This window comes from Nicotiana tomentosiformis, chromosome 2 (genome assembly GCF_000390325.3).
Source record: "Nicotiana tomentosiformis chromosome 2, ASM39032v3, whole genome shotgun sequence".
NCBI lineage: Eukaryota > Viridiplantae > Streptophyta > Magnoliopsida > Solanales > Solanaceae > Nicotiana > Nicotiana tomentosiformis.
In genome coordinates, this window is record NC_090813.1 from 152,621,950 (window position 1) to 152,646,382 (window position 24,433).

The window sequence follows — 24,433 nt, forward strand, 5'->3', positions numbered from 1 at the left end:
TAGGCTTACCTAGTCGTAGAGACTAGGTGCCGTTACGACAACTCACGGAGAGATAAATTGGGTCGTGACAATTTAACTGGGTAATGTCAAATATCAAAATGGAGTCATACTACGGAAAAGAAATTCACTAGCTAAATAATTTTTTTAAAATTTTAGATAGTCGACTAAAATGAGTTTTGAATTAAGGATAAAAATTTCACTTACATTATTATAAAAATGATTATTATTGAAAAATAAAGTTTTAGAAACTGAAATTTTAAAATAGAAATATTTTTTGAAAGATATCAACACACTAAATAAGAGTTCAAGTAATAGTGAAAGAGATAAGTCGTATCCAAAGAGTTCTTCATAGTCTCAACCTTTGATTATTTTGCCATATTGTAATGACTCGAGTATCCCCACATGATGTATTATGTGATGAACCGATAGGTCATCTTATGTTTTAGAGCCTAATTCTATGTTTTGAAGCCTCAAATACCTCATCTTAGCCTTCTCGATTTGCATGCACAGTCCGGGTATTTTTTTTTCGGAAAGCTTTTATGTTAAAAAAACTGAAAAATATGAAGTCTTTGCCTTAAAACCCATTTTAGTTGAGTTTGGTCAATATTTTGAGCAAACAGACTTAGATCCGTATTTTGATGGTTCCGATGGGTTTGTATCGTGATTTGGGACTTGGGCGTATGCCCGGAATCGAATTCGAAAGACCCTAGCTCGAGTTATTGCATTTTGTTGAAATTTGAAAGTTTAAAGGCTTAATGAATCTAAAGGTTTGATCGATGTTTGAAATTGATGATACCAGGTTCATATTTTGGTTCCGGAACCCGGTATAGGTTCATTTCTACATTTAAGACTTGTCTGTCAAATTTGGTGAGAAACGGAGTTGGTTTGACGTGATTCGGACGTCCGGTTGTTGAAATAGGAGTTTTGAAGTTTTCTTAAAAATTTCTTTTGATTTGGTGCTCAATTCGTAGTTTTAGGTGTTATCTTGGCAATTTGGTCACGCGAGCAAGTTCGTATAATATTTTTAGACTTGTGTGCATATTTGGTTTAGAGCCACGAGGGCTCGGGTGAGTTTCAGAATGATTTTTGAGTGCTGGTACTGGTGTCATCGCATTTGCGATGTTTTTATCGCAAATGCGACAGTCGCAATTGCGAAGCAGCCATCGCATTTGCAAAATTTGGGCTGATGGGGGAGATTCGCATTTGCGAAGAAACCCTTTGCATTTGCGATGTGGGGTTGTTTGCTCTTGCGATGGACCCTGCCGCTTTTGCGAGATATTGATCTTCGCATTTGCGAAGTTTTGGGTCGCAAATGCGACCTTGACAGGAAAACTTTTGGTACGCATTTGCAATGTTTTGTTCGCATTTGCGGAGGTCGCATTTGCAAACCCCCTGTAGCAAATGCGACATCTGCAGCCTGCTAAATGCTAAGAATTCTGAGACTTAGCTTCATTTTGTTTTATTTTGAACCCTAGCTTCGATTGGAGGCGATTTTGTGAAGGGATTTTCATACCAAATCATTGGGTAAGTACCTCTAATAAATTCTCAACTACATTTCATGATTTTTCATAAGATTTAACATCAAATTCATGAGAATCTAGGAAAACATTTGGAGATTTTGTCAAAACTTTTGAAAAAATTGAAAATTTAGGATTTGAGAGTTGAATATCACTCGGATTTGGAAACAAAATACGTATTTGGACTCGTGAGGCTATGGGTAGACAAGACCTACACTTGGACCCGGGTTTTGACTGGGCGGGCCTGGGGGTTGATTTTTGTTGACTTTTTAGAAATTATATAAAAATCACAGTTTTATTAATTGAAATTGTTTTCCCTTGCATTGTGTGATGTATTTAAGTCGTCTTTGGCTAGATTAAGCCGAGCGGATGTGAATTTGTAAAGGAAAAGCTAAATTGAGTATTGAGTTAGCCGAATTGAGGTAAGTGTTTTGCCTAACTTTGTTGAGGAAATTTTTCCTACTATTTGACATTGTTTGCTACATGCGGGGGTGATACATATATGAGGTGACGAGCATATATGCATGTGCCAGGGTTAACCATGCTCGGGGGTAAATTATGTTATAAATTGTGTCTTGTAGAATCACGTGACCTTCTTGCCTCATGCCTTACTTGACTCCTAGATACTAAGAACATAGTATTAAATGTTAGAAACTAAGACTTAGCTTATTATAACTTGATCAAATTTGATGGAATTCTGAGAATACATTGGTGTGTTTAATTCGGTCATCAATATGCATAATCATTAATACATTGCTACGGCCGATATCCTTGAGATACTAGATTCTATACTTGTGTTGTAGATCATTTGTGAGATTTGTTAGAATACTTGAGTAATAAGGTTCTTGCAGGTTTATTGAACTATTGTTGGCTTGGAAAGTTGTGACTGGATTCATTTGGAATATTCGTTTAAACACTCTCCTTGACGTTATTTATGCTTCCTGCCTTATTTGTCATTGATATACATATGCTTGGTAAGAAAGAGTATAAAGCACGAAGGGTGATGCCGTGCCTTTGTTTATACATTATTATGTGAGGGAGATTGTAAAGCACGAAGGGTGATGTCGTGCCATATTATTGAGAGTAAAAGTACGAAGGGTGATGCCGTGCCATATTATTGAGAGTAAAATCACGAAGGGTGATGCCATTCCATATCATTTATGAGTAAAAGCACGAAGGGTGATGCCGTGCCATGTTATGTGAGTGTAAAGCACGAAGGGTGATGCCGTTCCATTTCATTTATATTATCATGTTTTAAATTATCATGAGTTCATGGCACGATGGGTGTTTCCGTGCAGGTGAGGACGAGGGACATGCATTATGTTGTGATATCTTTCCTTTGTGTATACGTTCATGCCGTTACATTGAGCTGTTAATGTTGTATTTATGGTTCTTACGTGACTTGTCGTTAATGCCCCGTTCTTGTTCTTTATCTTATTTGTTATTGTGTCACTCATGCCTTCTACTTGCTAAACTTGAAAATACCATGCCTACTTCCTGCTGTCATAATTATATCTTTGTCGTATCTATTTTGGTTGCACTTAGTACATGCCTTCTACCGTGTTAGGTATTCATGCTTCTACTTGTTAACACATAAAGATCATGTGTTCCCCTCTTATTTGTTATATTTGTATTTATGCCTCCACCATGCTAATTAGTTAAAGTTACATTCCTTTTCCTGTTTGTTGTCATCACCTCTATGCTTTCTGCCTAGTCTGTTACTGATGCCCTTATGTACATTCTCGTTCATTATTGCTAATTGCGTATTTTCTACTTTGTCATTACTATTATCGGCATTTCTGCCAACCGGTTGGTACTGTTGTATGCATTTTTGGTGAGGATAAGATAAATGCACGAAGGGTATTGCCGTGCAATTGACTTGATATCAGAGTATATTCCTCACGTTATGAAAGTTATGGGGTGACTATTGTGGTTTATTGGTTTCGCTCTAAGGAAAAGATTGGTTGAGATATTGGAAACTGTTGAATTGTGATCTCTTCTAGTACTCTGTTATTTTTTTGTACATTTGTTTCGTGTACTCTATCCTGTTATACTGTAGTATAGTTCTATTGCTAGATTTCGGTACAGATTTTTATTAGTGAGCATCTTTTTACTAAAAAGCCTCGTTGCTACTTCGACGAGGTTAGACAAAATACTTATTGGGTACATGGGGTCGGTTGTACTCATACTACACTTCTGCACCTTGCATACAGACTTTTGGAGCGGAGTTGCTGGTAATGTCGGGAGCTGACCCTAAAGATGTTCGTGCATTCCGGATATGACTGCCACTTGTCCTTAGTGGCTTTAGATTTTGTTAATCTGTTATGTAGCTTTCAAACAGATCGTGTAATTATTTGTATCAGCTTTGTAAATTCTAAGTCTTAGAAGCTCATAATTTGTACTATCAGTTCTTGAGTTAATTTGTAAATGTCCAGATAATTCTTCACTATTTTCCTATAATTTCATTTGGATTGTATTGTCTGTTAGTTGGCTTACCTAACGGGTCGAGTTAGGTACTATCACGACTAGTGATTTTTGGGTCGTGACACATATATATGAGTTAATATTTTGCTTCGTGACTATTTTTAGGATCCAATGACACCGGCGAGAATGGTACCAAAAAAATAGAATTGTAACTAGGAGATTTGAGAAATAGTCAATCTTTTTCATGTAGTGTTTCTTAATTAATATCCAATGATTATCTATATTTATCGAGAAGTTTAAATTTTAAGATTATTTACATATAATCCAAATAACTCAAATATTTGATGTGGTTAATGTCCGCGCATTCGCGCAGGTGCTAGTACTAGTGAAGATGAAAAAGATCTTTATATAAATAGCTAACTCGATTCACTATTAATTATTTTAAGCAGTATACATAAATAATATTTCTATTATATAGAAAAGGGAAGATAGGGCGACCAAGGGCAAAATTGACATCTTACTCATTCATAAAAAAGCTTTTGTGACGTGGCTTCATCTTTTATCTCTTTTGTTCCAACTTCCAATGATGGAGAAACATCGCCACTCTTCCCAACTCTTTCGACTACTCTAAAGTATTTTTTGTGAGTTCTCTTTAAATTTCAAGTCAACTTTATTCCCAATCTTTCCTCCCCTAATTTCTTTCAGTTCTCTTCAGACTTCTGAATATCACGCCTGAAAATTATGGCTGATGTCGTTACTAATTTGTCTAATTCTCTCTTTAATTTCACGGTTGATGTGAAGGTTTTTCAATTGTCATTCTCGCATAACTGCAATCTTTCTTTTATAGTTTTAGATTTATTCTTCAAAAAGAAAATAAATTTGTGCCCTTCTCTCGGTTAGCTTCGCCCTTGTAGCCGTTCAATTTACCAGTGATTTTTCCTCTTTGTTCATTTCATTGTTCTGGTTATAATTTTTTTGCGTGAATATTAGTTACTATTATTTCGGATGGGTCATTTATGTGAAACAAGATTGTTTTGTGGCAGTTCAAAGTGTTGGAAAAGATTTGTTCTTGACAAAAATTCTTTCGTCTGTGTGTAATCTTTTTTTTTTTTTTTTTTTAATTTTAATGAGCATTTGCTCTTGTAATTCTATGTGGCTCCACTTATGTTAAACAAAATTGTTTTGGCAGTTCAAAAATTGAGGAAATTCAGCTCTTGAAGAGTGAAAATTCCTTTTCTATTTTATTTTTAATTTCAAAATTTGAAAGTTTATATGGGTTGATTTACGTGAAAGAAGAGTATTCTAGCAGCTTGGGTGGTGAGAAGATTCAGTTCTTCAAGAATAAAATATTTATTTGGCTTTTGCTCTTAGTTTTCGCGTGCATATTAGTTGCTGTGTTCGACATTATACAACTTTACTATATCTTTAGTTGTGTGTGAGTACATGTAGTAAAGTCAAGGAGTTTCTTTTCTATAGTATTGGATGTTGTCAAATTCTAACTTCATATCCAGATGAAAGAGAAATGGAATTGTTGTTTCTGGTTTGACATTCAGAGCAGAACATCCAATAAGCAAATAAAGTCGTGAATGATTTATGCTTGGTTGTACACTGAATGATTGTTATCTTGGATAATATAAGTGTATTAATCGTTGTACACTGAATGATTGTTATCTTGGATAATATAAGTATATTAATCGTAGTGTATCCATAATTTTTAAGTCTGTCATTGAAAAAATTGATGCGCTTTCTCCCGTTGTTGTTTTGTTAAGACCTAAAGAAGTATCAACTTCTAAAGTTTAATGTTAAGATAGAGATAGATATCTTGAGAATTCCTTTGTCGTGGAGGAGTTTTCGAATTTATAACTTGTGAGTTTCATCTCGAGGCCTTTGAAATCTTGATCAGTTACATCTTCTTTAGTAAACTCTTTTGTTACGTAAAATTAACTTCGAAGTGCACCTCTATATTTATCCAACTGGATTTTCTTGAATTATTTGCAATAATCAGTGCTAGAGAAGTTTTAAACATAAGAGGCATCCTAGCTTCAACACACATAATGTCATTATTCGTTATTTACATAAAGATAGTTACAACCTCCAATTATGATAAAAGTAACTCTTCTTGATTTTCTTGTGTCATAATTTTGGTTGATGGTATATTTGAAAAAATATAAGGATTTGTTTGATAACAAGAGGTGTAATTATGTTTCATCAAAAGTAGTTAGAAATGGTATATTATTATTCTTCATCTTCTTTGTTTCTGTTAGAGTTGAAAATTTTGAAAATTATGGAAGGTTGATAACTTTTATATTATGAAATTGAAACTACAATGGGCTAAGTAGGACAGATGATGTCAAGCTGATTTTAAAAATTTGCTTGAGAAGAACAATGGGATAAGGATAATATCAAGACAACCTAATATCTTGACAACTTTTTCTTCACTTAGATTCTATGGAGATATTATTTGAACCAAATCCTAATTTATTAAATTTTTCTTTTCAATAAATTAGTTCCCTTTGTTCATAGCAGAGTTACAACTATACATGGTAAGAAGGACAATGCCTTGAAAAAAGGTATGCAAATTACCAATAAAATTTACAATGATCTATCATAGTTACGTTAAATTCTTAAATTATTCAATCTCTTTCACAACCTTGAGTCTTCCAACAACCGTGAAAGCCAAATAGGAGCTTCTACAAATAACTCCACGAAAGCTATGAAAAATTTAACAATACCTACAGACACATTATTTTTGTGATTAATGCCTGATTTCTCAAGTAGTTAGATATCATTTCTAGATTGAACAACATGCTTTAAAAAGATAGGTTGGCAGTAATATTGTCATATTAATTAGTACATTATGTTATACAGGTTCTGAAACTTGATCTTTTTTTCATAATTCTTCAGATGTCAATATTTTTATCCAGATTGCAAAAACGAACAATCACAGAATGAAGGATGAATCACCGTTTGTAATGACTACGTAGAATTTTTCATCCTTTGTTAATATGTAAATAGTACTCTCATGGATATAAAGATTGTGTAGAGTGTGTTACCTTTGTCAATATATAAAAAATAGAGTATGCAAATAGTATTCTTATGTATGTAAAAACTGTGCAACTTTTTAATGATGTCTCAAAATCTCTTTTTCGCAATTTTATATCATAACAAAGTTAATTGTAAATGATAATTCCAAGTTTTACCATCTAGTATTAATCATACACGTATTGTCTATCTAAATTACTTGTTTTACAAAAATAAATAAAAATAAATCAAATCACTACTTTCGAGAAAATGAAAATAAAAAAAGACATTGCGTAAACCAAGGCTACGTAACACTCTCTCGAACAAGCCAGAAAAGGAAGGGAAAAAAAAGAAGCTTGAATATGTGCTTACCTTCTCTATTGCAATTCCTCTTCTCACAAACAATCTTCAGACAATTAAATATAGCAACTCCGTAATTCCTCTTCTCTTTTAAACTTCTACAGTAACACAATAACTTGAAAAATAATAAAGCTAAGCAAAAGCTTCAATGGCTGTTAAAAGCGAGGAGGGCTCTTGCTCAACGCAACTGATAGATGGAAACGGTGAATTCAACGCAAAGGGTCTCGACAATTTCACTAGCACTGTCAAACTTACTCGGTGCGGTCTCTCTTATGTTGTTGTTACTATTATGGGACCGCAGAGTAGCGGTATGCTTTGATTTTTCTCAATTCTTTATAGATTTTGCTTGCCAGTTTTGATAAACTAGAAAAAAAAGGGTTGCTTTCATCAATTTATTTTCCTGTCATGGCTTCTTTCACTGCCAAAAATGAAACCCCATATAATATTCCATTTCCAATATGGTTTTACCTTAATTAGTACTGTATACGGTTGAAATAGATTTCGGCCTTCGTACATTTGATCGAGTTCGAATGGTAAGCGACCGAAGTGAGACTTCGAGATTAGTTCCGAAGATAGTACAAACAAGCTTCGAGCTCCAAGACCGATTGAGCAATCGCCTCAGTATCATTATCGAGCTCATGACCAAGTCGAACCGCAAGGCAACATGAAGGTTGTCGGAGACGCACAGACCGATTGACACTCACCCCGAATGTCGAACTCGAACCAAGGCCGAGGGCTCGACCCAATACCGAGCTCGAGCCAGTATCAAGCTCGCAGACAAGAGCCGTTGCAACCGCACTAGGGGAGAGACTCTTGGTGGAAATCAAGGAAGAGACAATTCATCATGGATTCTCCACTATATATTTTTTATTATAAATAAAGTAAGATCCCTCTACTATATAAAAGGGAAAATCCTTGTAAGCACAGGGCAGGTTCACACATTGTAAGAAAAGACTACTTCTCTTATTGAAGAATAAATTTCTTGAGCTTGTTTTACTCAGCATACTCACTCTTCTTGTTCAATAATTTATCTCCCGTTTTTATAGCCAAGAATTTAAACATTTCCACTTCTACGTACGATTTATGTCAAGTTATATCACATATCCTTAGAACTACTTATAAATTCAACTATATTCGATTTTCCGGGTAAACAGTTTGGCGCCCACCATGGGGCTAAGGGTAACAGTGGTTGTTTGATACAAATCTGCAATACACACCAGTTTACAACTTCGAATCAGCAATGGCAAACCCTCGATTGATGGCTTTACCTATCGACCACGAAGCCGGCCTTCAAGATGAAACAAACAACTTGATACCCAGGGCCGGAAGGCCACTTAACGATGTCACTGAAGCTCGAGTCGAAGTACCTAAAATCCGAGTCAAAGTACCGCTAGATGTCAATTCACAAGTGGCTCTTGAGGCAAACCAACGTTCCGAACCGGAAAAAAGCATTCAAGGCGGTACTCGATCCGTAGTTCGAGACACCCATAACATGGAGGAGATCAGAGTCAGCTTACGGATGATCTTCGAGATGTTACAAGCCCAGCAAATAGCGATAGCTCAGTTGCAGAGCCAAACTCAGGTACAAAGCAGGCCGGAGCCCAATCCGCTTCGAGAAATCACCCACAGAACGGAGCCAGCCATAGTGAAGTCAAACGAGCAAGAATCAGGGACTACTCCCAAAATTACTAAATTGCTCGAGGAACTCACAAAACGAGTCGAAGTCAACGATAAAAAAGTAGAAACATATAATTCCAGGGTCGATCAGATCTCGGGAGCTCCACCAATGATAAAAGGGCTGTATTCGAAAAAATTCGTACAAAAGCCTTTTCCCTCGAGTGCAGCCCCAAAACCAATCCCCAAAAAATTCTGTATGCCCGAAATTCCCAAATATAACGGTGCGACTGATCCCAACGAACACGTCACCTCTTACATGTGTGCCATCAAGGATAACGATTTGGAAGACGATGAGATCGAATCCGTGTTATTGAAAAAATTTGGAGACACCCTCTCGAAGGGAGCGATGATTTGGTATCATAATCTGCCACCAAATTCCATCGATTCTTTTGCCATGTTAGCGGATTCGTTTGTAAAGGCACATGTTGGTGCCATAAAGGTTGCAACAAGGAAATCAGACACCTTCAAAGTAAAACAAAGGGGTAATGAAATGCTAATGGAGTTCGTGTCCCGATTTCAAATGGAACGCATGGAATTGCCACCGTTCACAGACGACTGGGCCGTTCAAGCTTTCACCCAAGGGTTGAACGAGCAAAGTTCAATAGCATCACGTCGGCTGAAGCAAAATTTGATTGAGTATCCAGCAATAACTTGGGCAGATGTACACAAACGATATCAGTCAAAAATTAGGGTCGAAGACGACCAGTTGGGAGCTCCTTCCGGATCCATGCATCAGAACAGGACAACTATTAAAAACCAGAGGGACATCGACAGAGAGCAAAGGTCGAACAGAGACCGATATCAACCGTACGTCGCAGATCGAATGAACAACGGTTCAACGCGCAATGCCGCTCGGAACAATCGAAGGAGTGATCGAGGACAAAATTCTCGGGGGCTTATGAGCAAGAGTGGCTTTGATAAATATGCCGATCCTATAGAGGCACATCGGCTATCGGAGTACAATTTCAGCATCGATGCATCGGGCATTGTATCGGCGATCGGAAGAATCAAAGATACTAGGTGGCCCAGACCCATGCAAACCGACCCTTCCCAAAGGAACCCGAATTCGATGTGCAAGTATCATGGTACGCATGGCCACAGGACCGAGGATTGCAGACAATTAAGAGAAGAGGTAGCCCGTCTATTCAATGAGGGCCACCTTCGGGAGTTCCTCAGTGACCGAGCCAAGAATCACTTCAGAGAAAGGGACGCCAGCAAAAAAGATAAACAAGAGGAACCTCTGCATATCATTCATATGATCATCGGTGGGGTCGATACTCCACAGGGACCCGTGCTCAAATACGGCAAGATACCGGCCATAGGGGAAAAACGAACTCGAGGTTATGTACTCGAGGGCACTTTATCATTCGGAATTGAAGAAGCCGAGGGCATCTCTCAACCTCACAACGACGCTCTGGTAATTTCTATCCTATTAAATAAAGTTCAAGTTAAGAGTGTCTTAGTGGATCCAGGTAGCTCTGTGAATATCATCCGATCTTGGGTAGTGGAGAAGCTCGGTTTACAGAATCAAGTCATGCCCGAAGCTCGGGTCTTAAACGGCTTCAATTTGGCCAGTGAAACAACTAAAGGGGAAATTATTCTGCCCGTAAATGTGGCTGGAACCATCCAAAACACCAAGTTCCACGTAATCGAAGGCGATATGAGGTACAATGCCTACTCGGAATACCATGGATCCACAATATGAGGGCAGTGCCTTCGACTCTACACCAAGTGATGAAATTCCCTACGTCGGACGGCGTGAAGACAGTATACGGGGAGCAACATGCTGCGAAGAAAATGTTTGCGGTCGATGAGATAACACCGATACCAATGTTATCGGCCTCAGAAAGGTCGAGCACAAAAGATAGGCGAGAAATCAAATAGCAATCACAGCAACCAGTCTCGACCGAATCGGTGAAACAGGAAATAGAAGATGGCAAGGAAGAGTTTCCGACACCTCGAGCTCTCATCGTCCCTGACGACTCCGACGCCACCAAGTCGACGATCGAAGAACTGGAGCAAGTTATATTAATCGAACGTCTGCCCGAGAGAAAGGTATACCTGGGAACGGGGTTGACCCCCGAACTCAGGAAAAAACTTATTCAATTTCTTATTGATAACATAGATTGTTTTGCTTCGTCCCATTTAGACGTGACAGGGATCCCACCATCGATAACAACGCACCACCTGAGTTTGGACCCTAGGTTCAAACCGGTGAAGCAAAAAGAAGACCTCAATCCGAGGTAAAACACGCATTTGTAAGAGATGAGGTAACTAAACTTCTCAAAATAGGGTCAATTCGGGAAAAATATCCCGAATGGTTAGTCAATGTGGTTGTAGTCCCCAAAAAAGGGAACAAACTTAGAATGTGTGTAGATTATAAAGATCTAAACAAAGCATGCCCCAAAGATTCTTTTCCGCTGCCTAGCATCGATCGCTTGATCGATGCCACAGTCGGCTACGAGATCCTCACTTTTCTCGATGCCTATTCCGGGTACAATCAAATTAGCATGAACCCGGAGGACCAAGAAAAAACTTCATTTGTCACTAAGTATGGAACCTATTGCTATAATGTAATGCCATTCGGGCTAAAAAACGCAGGGGCTACGTACCAACGCCTAGTGAATACAATGTTCGAAGAACAAATAGGTAAATCGATGGAAGTTTACATTGATGACATGCTAGTTAAGTCCCTGCACGCAGAGGACCATTTGACTCATTTGCAGGAAACGTTCAAAATTTTAAGGAAATACAACATGAAGCTCAACCCCGAGAAATGTGCTTTCGGGGTTGGATCGGGCAAGTTCCTCGGGTTCATGGTGTCGGATCGGGGGATCGAGATCAACCCCGACAAAATCAAAGCCATCGAAGACATTACCGTCGTGGATAGTGTGAAAGCAGTGCAAAGGCTAACCGGACGGATAACTGCCTTAGGCCGATTCATTTCAAGGTCGTCAGATCGAAGCCACAAATTCTTCTCTCTACTCAAAAAGAAGAGCGATTTCACCTGGACCCCAGAATGCCAACATGCACTAGAATAACTGAAGCGGTACCTATCGAGCCCACCATTACTTCACACTCCGAAAACAAATGAGAAGCTTTACTTATACTTTGCGGTATCGGAAATCGTGGTAAGTGGTGTCCTAGTTCGAGAAGAGTAAGGTACACAGTTTCCTGTTTATTATGTAAGTCGGACCTTAGGAGAGGCAGAGACTAGATACCCACACTTAGAGAAATTGGCGCTTGCATTGATAAGCGCCTCTAGAAAGTTAAGACCATACTTTCAATGTCACCCCGTATGCGTTTTAACAACTTGCCCACTTCGAAACATTTTGCACAAGCCCGAACTATCGGGCCGACTGGCCAAATGGGCCGTCGAACTCAGTGGGTACGATATTGAATATCAACCTCGAACGACCATCAAGTCCCAAATTTTAGCAGACTTCGTGGCCGATTTCACACCAACCCTCGTACCCGAAGTTGAAAAGGAACTCTTGTTAAAATCAGGTACATCGTCGGGGGTTTGGACCCTCTACACAGATGGTGCTTCAAATGTGAAGGGATCCGGGCTTGGCATCGTATTAAAACCTCCCACAGGTGGCATTATTAGGCAATCCATCAAAACTACTAGATTAACTAACAATGAGGCCGCGTACGAGGCCATGATTGCAGGTCTCGAGCTAGCTAAGAGCTTGGGAGCAGAAGTCATTGAAGCCAAATGTGACTCTTTACTAGTGGTGAACCAAGTGAACAAAACTTTCGAAGTTCGAGAAGATAGGATGTAGAGGTATTTGGACAAACTACAGGTAACTCTACACCGTTTCAAAGAATGGACCCTACAACATGTGCCTTGAGAACAAAACAGTGAGGCCGACGCACTCGCAAATCTGGGGTCGTCGGTCGAAGAAGATAAGATCGACTAGGGGGCTGTCGTTCAGATCTATAATCGAGGGAGGGAATGCCGAGATAAATTCCACAAGCTTAACCTGGGATTGGAGGAATAAGTATATTGAATACTTTAAGAATGGAAAACTCCCATCTAACTCTAAAGAATCGAGGGTTCTACTAACCAAGGCTGCTCGATTCACGTTGGTTGAAGATGGAGCATTGTACAGAAGGATGTTCAACGGACCACTGGCAGTATGCTTGGGACCAGGGGACACCGATTATGTTTTACGAGAGGTCCATGAAGGCACCTGTGGAAACCACTCCGGCGCCGAACCACTAATTCGCAAAATCATCAGAGCAGGATACTACTGGGATAACATGGAAAAGGACACTAAGGAGTTCGTTCGTAAATGCGATAAATGTCAAAGGTTTACGCCAATGATCCATCAACCCGGAGAGCAGCTTCATTCAGTCATTTCTCCATGGCCATTCATGAAATGGGGAATGGATATCGCCGGCCTTTTACCATCGGCCCCAGGTAACGCTAAATTCATTTTGTTTATGACTGACTATTTCTCTAAATGGGTTGAAGCACATGCGTTCGAAAAAGTAAGAGAGAAAGAGGTTATAGATTTCATCTGGGATCACATCGTGTGTAAATTTGGTATACCAGCAGAAATAACATGTGACAATGGTAAGCAATTTATCGGCGGTAAAGTGACAAAATTTCTCGAAGATCATGAAATAAAAAGGATACTGTCAACACCATATCATCCTAGTGGGAACGGACAGGCCGAATCAACGAACAAGATTATCATCCAAAACATAAAGAAAAGATTGAATGAAGCCAAAGGAAAGTGGAGAGAAATTTTTCCCCAAGTCCTTCAGGCATATCGGACAACATCTAAATCCAGTACATGAGTGACTCCATTTTCCTTAGTGTATGGCTCCGAAGTTTTAATTCCGATCGAAGTCGGGGAACCAAGCGCAAGGTTCCGACATACATCGGAAGAATCGAACTATAAGGCAATGAATACTAGCCTCGAATTATTAGATGAAAAACGAGAAGTGGCACTGGTTCGAATGGCAGCACAAAAACAACGAATCGAAAGGTACTACAACAGAAGAACCAACCTCCACCATTTCAATACCGGGGATTTGGTCCTAAGGAAGGTTACCGTCAACACTCGAGATCCTAATGAAGGGAAGCTCGACCCAAATTGGGAAGGACCCTATCAAGTCTTCGATATAGTCGGGAAAAGGTCTTATAAACTTAGAGCAATGGATGGAAAACCATTACCAAATAATTGGAACATATCGCTTCTCAAACGATATTATTGTTAAGGTATGATTTTCTCTTCTCTATCGTCTATATACGTATATTCGACACTAACTCATTGCAGGAATTCGACTAAAAACATCAAGACCTCTTGTTTCAAAGCACGCGTTGTACTCTTTTTTCCCTTAGTTCGGCTTTTATCCCAAATGGGTTTTTCCGGCAAGGTTTTTAACGAGGCAATAACTATGTGCTACCCGAGGACAAATCAATAGTATCCGAGGCTCCTTCGTAATCAACCTCGAATACTGGGGGGCTACCAATCGAATAAATCAAGTTCGGCACAAGAAAGTTGTTTTATATCAAATTCATGTCGAACAGGGTCTCGATAGAGAAAAGTGTAAGGGCCAAATGGTCAAAACGAACCATGCCCACGTAGTTTTGCTCGAACTCTGGCACAAGATAAAAACACATGTATAATGACTTATAAAGGAGAACTTCTTTTTTCAGATGTCTTACACTTTGAAAAGATCTTCCTGCTTCATGATTCAAACAGGCTTAAAGGCCAACCACCATCAAGAGACTTTTTGATACAAGCAGTCATAAAAAGCCTACGGGCTAAGATACTTTGAGTTCGAGTTCGAAACAATCACTCACTCAATTATTAAAGCCTAAGGGCTATCTTACTTCGAGTTCGAGCAATCACTCACTCGATCATAAAAAGCCTACGGGCTAGGATACTTTGAGTTCGAGTTCGAAACAATCACTCACTCAATTATTAAAGCCTAAGGGCTATCTTACTTCGAGTTCGAGCAATTACTCACTCGATCATAAAAAGCCTACGGGCTAAAATACTTTGAGTTCGAGTTCGAAACAATCACTCACTAAATTAGTAAAGCCTAAGGGCTATCTTACTTCGAGTTCGAGCAATCACTCACTCGATCATAAAAGGCCTACGGGCTAAGATACTTTGAGTTTGAGTTCGAAACAATCACTCACTCAATTATTAAAGCCTAAGGGCTATCTTACTTCGAGTTCGAGCAATCACTCACTCGATCATAAAAAGCCTACAGGCTAAGATACTTCGAGTTCGAGTTCGAAGCAATCACTCATTCAATTATTAAAGCCTAAGGGCTATCTTACTTCGAGTTCGAGCAATCACTTACTCGATCTTAAAAAGCCTACGGGCTACGTTACTTTAAGTTCGAGTTCGAAGCACCCACTCGACTACTAAGCCTACGGGCCACTTTCATTTCGAGTTCGAGCAAGCACCCACTCGACCATTACGCCTACGGGCTACTTTACTTCGAGTTCGAAACGTTCACTCGACTACTAAGCCTGTGGGCTACTTTTATTTCGAGTTCGAGCAAACAATCACTCGGCCATAAAGGCTACGAAGGCCGAAATCGCCTAAATCCTTATGAAAACATTCGCAAGGCATGAATGAAATCTTCACAAGGCAAGAAAGCAGAAGCAAACCAGTAAAAGAAAAAGATATTTGTATAAATATACAAAGATTGTTTACATGAATAAATGCAACCTAGAAGCTAAGGGCTAAGCTTCTAGGTTATCATCAAGATCGGTCTCTCCCCCCCCCCCCCCGGGTATCGGACCTGCTCTTGCTACCATCATCATCGTCATCGCTATCAGAAGCCAAGGCTTCAACATCAGCTTCGAGTTCTTTTGGCCCTTTTTATCTCTTCAGCAAGATCGAAACCTCGAGCGTGTATCTCCTCGAGCGTCTCCTCCGAGATCAACACTTAGTAAGTTCGGCAACCCAATGTGCTCGAGTGTCGGCAGTATCCGCTGCCTCTCTTGCCTCCATTTGAGCAGCCTCGACATCGACCCGATACACAGCAATAGACTTGCCCGCCATGACTTTCGATGACTCAATCTCCGCCTTGGCCTCAGCAAGCCTTGTTTCAAGCTCCTCGATCCTCTTGGCCTGAGCCGAACCTTTTTGCTTGACGCTTCGAAGCTGAACATCGGCCGATGATAATTTGGCCAAGATAGTTTCTTTTTCTGCAGCCAGGCAGTCGATAGTCTCCTTCCACCGATCACATTCGGCCTTGATTTGATCGACTTCTTCCCGAAGCAACCCGATCTTTTTAACCTTTGCTGCAGCTGAGATAACGAAGGGTTAGCTTCCACATTTGGGTCAAACCCATACTCTAATAGAACGAGGCTCACTTGCTTATCTAGTTCGGCCTCTTCTTCACGAGCCTTAGTCAAATCTGCTTGGAGGTCCTTTATAACCTCGTCCTTTTGGCCGCAAAGAAGCCGCAGAGCATCTCTCTCCCCCGAGACCTTCTGAAGCTCGACCTCACACTGGCTGAGGTCGGCTCGAAACTTGCTAATGGCCTACACAGAAGGGAAAAAACACAAGTCAGGTTTAGAAAAGAACGAAGAAACCAAGCGCAGTAAAATCATTACCCGAGAAATGAAATGTCGGGCCTCTTCTAGGAGAAGAGAGGCGTCACTAATATCGGAGGCATCATCGACTCCAGTAAAACAATCCCGAAAAGGATCCCTTACACTAGAGCCTCCGCCCATATCGGGGGTCTTCAATTCTCGAGCTTCCTTTAACGCCTCCTCAGAAAAGGTCGGAGGAGAAGGCAAATGACCCACTATCATGGTCCTGAGCGAATCGCTCGGGACGCTCTGATCGAGACTCGGGGTATCGGAACCAGCCCCGACCGGTGTAGCCGTCATCGGTTCAAAAGGTCTGCCGACCTCGATAGCTTTCGCAGATCGGATCACCAAAGCCAAATCATCATCTTCTTCTTCTTCTCTCAGTCGTTGGACCGAGTTCATCGAAAGAGCGATTGCCTTCCTCCTCACCCTTCGAGTTTTGGGCTTGAGATCCTCTGACCGAGAGACAGCTTTTCGCTTTTTATCTTTCCCCGGTTTCGGGACTGGGGACTTGGTTCCTTCCTCACCACTCGAAGGCCTCAAAACGGCATCCTTGGTTACGCCTGCATGAAAGGAAGTCAGTAACGAATGGAGCATAAAAAACATTTCGAAAAACATGAGAAGTGACCCTTACCGTGATTCTTGGCCTCCCACCTAACTTTCGTCAAATCACGCCAAGCGTGTTCGGCATAAGAGGAAGTCGAGGCTAACTTCTGAACCCAATCCTCGAGGTCGGGTACCGCTTGTGGCATCCAAGGGGCAACTGTATATCAGATAGAATCAGATAAAGATACGAAAAGCAACGCCTTATGAAAATCACTTACGGTCGAAATTCCATACCTCGGGGAACGACATCTTCTCTTCCGGGATAAGGTCACGGGTCCTCACCAGAATATAACGGCCCATCCAACCCCGATCCTTGTCTTCGTCGATGCTCGACATTAAAGCTTTCGATGCCCGACGCTGGAGCCTGATTAGTCCTCGAAAGATTTGAGGCCGATACAATCTTTTGAGGTTATTTAGGGTGAAATCCAGCCCCCCGACCTTGTTGGAGAAGAAGCGAAGTAAGATTAATATGCGCCATAGAGAAGGATGAATTTGACCGAGGATGACCTGATATCTTTTGCAAAAATCAATGATCACTGGGTCGACGGGACCCAACGTGAAGGCGTAAGTATAAACACTTAAAAACCCCTCTACATGAGTGATGATGCTCTCTTCGGAAGAGGGAATTTGCAACACAACCTCGGGACCCCAGTTGCAGTCTTTCCTCACAGCCTCGAGATGGCCCTTTGTTATCGAGCACATGTACATCGACACATGCTCACATCAACCCAGAACAGACGAAGGATTTTCAACCTTAAAATCGATCTTTAGAGTACACGGGCCAGGAACATACTCGTGGGGAGGCGGCTCCACCGGCGCCTTGTCGCCAGACGGCCATGAAGAGGAAGCTTTCTCCTTCTGAGGTACGGTTTTTGAAGTTTTTGCCATTGATATAAGAAAAAGAAAAGCAAAGGAAGATGAAAGGTTGATGGTGCCAAAAGCTGGTGAAAGTGGCTCTACAACCGGCGAAATAGAGGCAGAAAGAGTAAGACAATTTGGAAGATTGAAGATGTAAAAGTGGTAAATGATAAATGGAAGGGTTATTTATAGGTTTATACTGTGGCGGTTCAGTATCAGCGGTGGCCGACCACCGTCAGACATGCATTAAATACCTTGAAAGACTAAATCGACGGGACAGCTATCACGTACGTCATGATCGAGCCCAGTGAAAACGTCAGCTTATAACCCGATCGAGCCGTTGAAAATCATATCGCTTCTCACCACATTCTTCCTGAGAAACGAAGGGACTATCTGTATACGGTCGAAATAGATTTCGGCCTTCGTACATTTGATCGAGTTCGAATGGTAAACGACCGAAGTGAGACTTTGAGATGAGTTCCGAAGATAGTACAAACAAGCTTCGAGCTCCAAGACCGATCGAGAAATCGCCTCGGTATCATTATCGAGCCCATGACCAAATCGAACCGCAAGGCAACGTGAAGGTTGTCGGAGACGCACAGACCGATTGACACTCACCCCGAATGTCGAACTCGAACCAAGGCCGAGGGCTCGACCCAATACCGAGCTCGAGCCAGTATCGAGCTCGCAGACAAGAGCCGTTACAACCGCACTAGGTGAGAGAATCTTGGCGGGAATCGAGGAAGAGACAATTCATCATGGATTCTCCATTATATATTTTTTATAATAAATAAAGTAAGATCCCTCTACTATAAAAGGGGGAATCCTTGTAAGCACAGGGCAGGTTCACACATTGTAAGAAAAGACTACTTCTCTTATTGAAGAATAAATCTCTTGAGCTTGTTTTACTCAGCATACCCACTCTTCTTGTTCAATAATTTATCTCCCGTTTTTATAGCCAAGAATCTAAACATTTTCACTTCTACGTACGATTTATGTCAAGTTATATCACATATCGTTAGAACTACTTATAAATTCAACTATATCCGATTTTCCGGGTAAACAAGTACATAATCAAATAAAGTTGGGTTTGGCTCATTTTTATATTGTTATTATGTTATCTTCATTGGTAAAAACTTATCCGCACCCAGTGCTTACGCTAAAATATCCTGATATACCATGGTTAAATTATAAATTAAGGTGTCTATATATGATTTAGTGATAAGAGTATATTCGGATTATTGGTTTGGTATAAACACCGAATGTGGGTAAGTTTTTACCATTTTCATTTTTTTCTTGAGTTTTTTGGAAGTATTTAATAGCTTTGCTAACTTGGTGAAAATAGACTGGTTTTTCTGAATTTGCCTCTTTTTTTTTTATATTTCATTATGATGTTTTCTTTGCCATTTTGTTTTTAAATTTCTGTTTATGATTAATGCTAATCATAAATGCACTTCTGTCCATAGGAAAAGTACCTTGTTAAACCACTTATTCTATACCAATTTCAGGGAGATGGATGCTTTCAGAGGAAGGTATTTAGGCACCCTCCCTCTCTTTTGGCTTTGTACACAAAAGAACTAGAACAGCAATTGACATTTTCCAAACGAGGAAGTATAGTAAATTCAACTTTCAGTTTCTAAAATTAATGTAGTTCAAAATTCATTTCAGGAGTCAGACAACCAAGGGAATTTGGATAGCAAAGGCTGTTGGTATTGAGCCGTTGACCATTGTCATGGATTTGGAGGGTACTGATGGAAGAGAGAGGGGTGAGGTATTAAGAATTTTGTAATCGTTTCTTTTAGCATGTCAAACCAACCCGATGCTTTATTTTAGATCATAAAATGCCGCTAGCCACATTGTATCGACACCATACCATTAGATCACTTTGTACAATCCTGTGTGCATTCTTGTAACGAAAGGAATGGCACGTCCTGAACATGTCAAACTGAAATAAGTTACCTTATGTTAAGTTGCTCGGACACGGGTGCGGATCTAGAGGTCGGATCCTTCATGATATTTTAAGTTTCGGGGTATGGATAGGGGTGCGGGGTGCGAGAATTCTGCTAAAAATAATTCAAATATCTAAAAATAGAGTTACTAAAATGTCTAACTTATAAAACATTATGTGAAAAACTTACAAGGTATTCCGAAGAGAAAAATATTGATCAAGAGAAAAATCCAAGAAGGAAATAAAAGGAAAAGGACTGGACATAGAAATTTATATATACAAGGTATTTCATTTTCTTCAATTCCACCCTAGCTTTTATTTTGATTTCAAAAATATTGTAATTGCCCAAAATTTCTCCGGTGATTTTGGTAAAGTACCCAAAACCGATTGACCAGATACGATACGGATCCACACCCACACTCTCACCCACGTCGTGTCGACACGGGTACGACAGCGAAAGTGAAGAGTCCGAGCAACTCAGACCTTATGTTGTTGAAGAAAGTAAAATAGAAAAAATATTATCGGACAACCGATATATACTTGCAATGAGTTATTTGGTCATTCAGCGTGTTGTTAGCTGGATAGGTCGCTAGAAGTAATTCTTATAACCTTATAAGCTTTGGCAAGATGTGCCTTAAGTCATTCAATCTGATCATCAGGACAAATCTTCTCTTTATCACTCTATACACCTATCAACAACCGATAATGTATTTTCCTGGAAATAGACGAACGAATTCCCAAGTATCAATCACAACTTGTCTCCAGTCGAAATGAGAAAAAGCTTCGCCTTTAGACTTAGGTAGAAATATAAGATAAAGATGACAAAAAAGCAGTAAGGGTGTGGTCCAGTGGTCAATGAAATGGGTTGAGAACCATGAGGTCTCAGTAAGCAAGTGTGATGGAGCGGTAGAAGGAGGTGTTTTTGAGGTAATGATAGGATCTCCAAAAGATAGTGTAGGTGAGACCACAGATATATGGAGATGGTCGAAGGAAGAAGGTGTAAATAAGGTTGACTTTCAAAGAAGGTATGTTGACATACATAATGTATCGATGAATTTTAGGTGATTAGCAATGACATCCCTTCTGAACTGACAATATGCAAAAAACGCTCACTCAAATGCATGAGAGACTAATTTATCTCTTTCAAGGGTTATGCTATGAATAAAAAATGTACTCCTAAAGATACGTGGAGAAAGCAAATATAGAGGTAAATGTAAAAAATAAAATAGAACGTGAAACCTGATTTTAGATAGTAACGTATGCGATTAATAAGATAACAAGATGTGAGAACGGTATCCTTGAAAAGACAAAGGAACATGAGATTGTACGAGTAGAGTGTGAGCAGTTCCAGTGAGATGACTGTTCTTCCTCTTAGCTACCCGATATTTTTGGGAGGTGTAAAAGAACATGCCCTTTAATGCATGGTCCCATGAGAGTTCATCAAATGCTGAAATGGAGAAGATAAATATCCTCGTGCATCATCACCATGAAAGTGCGGATACAAACCCCAAGTTTGATTTTGGATTTCAGTAGGGAATGTTTGAGAAATGGACAAGTGACAACAACGTGGATCTATTTTTCATCACTAATATCCAAGTGCACCTTGAATAATTATCAATGAAACCCGCAAAGCAGCGGAATCCCAAGGATTGCAGTCCATAAATGATGATAATATTTGTGGTGTTTGTCATTCAAATTTACCTTTCTTTTGGATATAGTTAGTATATGTCTGTGTGATCCATACCAACTCATGCACTCAGATTATCAATGAAGCGCCTTTCTGTAGAGGATGTAATTATTGCATTTATGAATGGATATAAATGTTTTATTAAGCTTGGCTTACAAATGCACATGCATCACATTTTGAAACATATGTGCTTGCAGATGATTGTTTTTCCCATCAGAATTAACTTACTGTGCCCTACATTATCTTACTTTGGTGGAAATTCTTGGTTGCAGGACGATACAACATTCAAGAAACAAAGTGCCTTGTTTGCTTTGGCTGTTGCAGATGTTGTACTAATAAACATGTGAGTTTGTTTGTAGCCTGATGTTTGATGACTGAGAACAGTGAAGTTAACTAGCTCATCTAAATCTTATTGTGGGGCGCTGGATTATTCAGTGTCTTTAGTTTGAATAGACATCCTTGACTGTCTTTTTTGGGCTCCTTGACATAACTTCTAGATTTTCTTAGAATAACATATGATTGACACCTTGATAGAACTGTAACTGGCTTTAGTCTTTCTGCCTCTCGAGAAATTGATGGCGCACTTACTGTAACGACCCGGCCAGTCGTTCCGAGAGTTATAGTCATGTTTCCCCATTTCTGCTTCTTTATGTGTTGTTCAGCTGTGTTGAGTTACATCGAGTTGGTAGGTTTGGGTCCGGAGTAGTTTTGGAGTGAAATGAACACTCCCTTAGTTAGAAAGCTAAGTTAGAAAAGTCAACCGGAAGTTGATTTATGAATAAACGAACTCATTGGGTGATTTTAGACTTAGGAGTGTGTCCGGAATGTAATTTGGAGGTTCGTGGTAGAATTAGGCTTGAATTGGCGAAAGTTGGAAGTTTAGAAAATCTTAGGCTTGAATCCGAGGTTGATTTGGTGTTTTGGTGTTGTTTTGGGTGTTCCGAAGGTTCGACTAAGTTCGAGTAGTGATATATGACTTGTTGGAATTATTGGTTGAGGTCTCGAGGGCCTCGGGTGAGTTTTGGATAGGTTTGGGTTGTGTTGCGCTCGTTTTTCTTATGTTTTGACACCGTTTCTTCAAGCATAAATGATATCATATTGAGCAAATGAGCTCCGATTTCTTTTTTGATTAAAGCATTAGATCCGTATCGTAATTACGGACCCGTAGCAAAAAGAATCGTCGAATTTGGACATCGTATGAGGATTTTATGGTCATTTTACTAAGAATTAGGTTGTCAGATTTTTCAGATTAATTACGAAATTGCCACTGACGGTGTATTTAAAAATCTGTACTATTTGCAAATATTGAAACAAACATATCTCCTTCATTATAAGGTCAAATTGAGTGATTCAAAAGCCTAACTTGACTAGAATTTCACAAGGAATCCATTGGAGTCATAAAAAGCAAGTTTCCGGATCGTTTGGCATGAGAAACGAGGTAGAATAGCTGGCAGAAAAATATATAAAACAAGGGTTTGTTCATTCGGTCATATTTTGAGTTGGGGAGCTCGGATTGGGGCGATTTTGGAGGCGATTTTCACCATAAGGATTGGGGTAAGTGTTCTCTACTCGGTTTTGGTTATTTTTCATGAATCCATCTTCGTTTTTGGGATTTGATTGATAATTTCACAGTGAAATTGAGGGAGTTAGAGTTTGAGTTTTGGAGAGTTTAAGTGAGGATTTGAGGGATCAAACAGAGTCCGATTTTGATGAATTTTATATAGTTATACTCGGGAGAGGACGATGTTTATTATTCTGCCATTTTTGACTTATTTCAAGACATGGGCCCGGGGGCCGGATTTTGGCCGGTTTCGGATTTTTGGCATATTTTGTAGTTTTTATTGTGGAATTCGATTCGTTAGCCTATGTTGATGGTATTAATCTGATTATGGTTAGATTTGGAGCTTTTGGAGACCGATTCCAGAGATGAGGGCATCCCGGAGTAGGATTTTACGCTGTTAAGGTAAGTAACATTTTTAACTCTAGCTTTGAGGGTATAAACCCGGAGATTTGATATCACGTGATTGTTTGGAGGTGATACCCACGCTAGGGGACGGGCGTGTGGGTTTGTACCGCGAGGGATTGAGACTTGGTCCGTCCCGTGAGGCCTCATGGCCATCATCTGTGTTTATGTAGTTACTTGTTATTGAACTTGTCTGCCTTCATGTTAGAGATCATGCTTATGCTTTATTCATGCTCACATTATTTGTACTCAGTAATAGAAATTATTGTACATGTTTACCTCAATCTCTATTATTTGCTAATATGTTGTGATACTTGGTGTGGGTTGTGTTCCCTTATTTGTTGATGATGGTGAGGCTAATGAGGTACATGATTGAGTGAGGTCGAGGGTCTGGTTGTTAGGATATTAATATCATAGCGCGTGAGCTGTCCGCGTAGCACATGAGATGACCGTGCGGGTCCAGGTATTGATACCATAGCGCGTGAGTTGTCCGCGTAGCACGTGAGCTGACCGTGCAGATCCAGGTATTGATATTATGGCACGTGAGCTGTCCGTGCTTAGCGCTTGGGCTTTGGGAGCCCCTCCGGAGTCTGTACACACCCCCAGTGAGCGCATAGTGTTGAGTGTTTTGAGTGTTGAGTGCTGAGTGCGAGTGATGAGTGATGGAGTGACACTGCTGTGAGGTTGTATTTATTTGTGCTGTTGTTGCATTTATCTGTTAAACTTCTTTGTGGCATTTACTGAGTTATGGAAATTACCTGTTTATTTCTGTTTATTTTTAAATTGTGAAAATAAA

General features: G+C 39.9%; 1 pseudogene; it reads left to right on the forward strand.

Moving 5' to 3' along the window:
• The first annotated feature begins 4,517 nt into the window (after nucleotides 1–4,517).
• Nucleotides 4,518–24,433, forward strand: part of LOC104110587 (protein ROOT HAIR DEFECTIVE 3 homolog 2-like) — a 72,175-nt pseudogene continuing 52,259 nt past the window's right edge.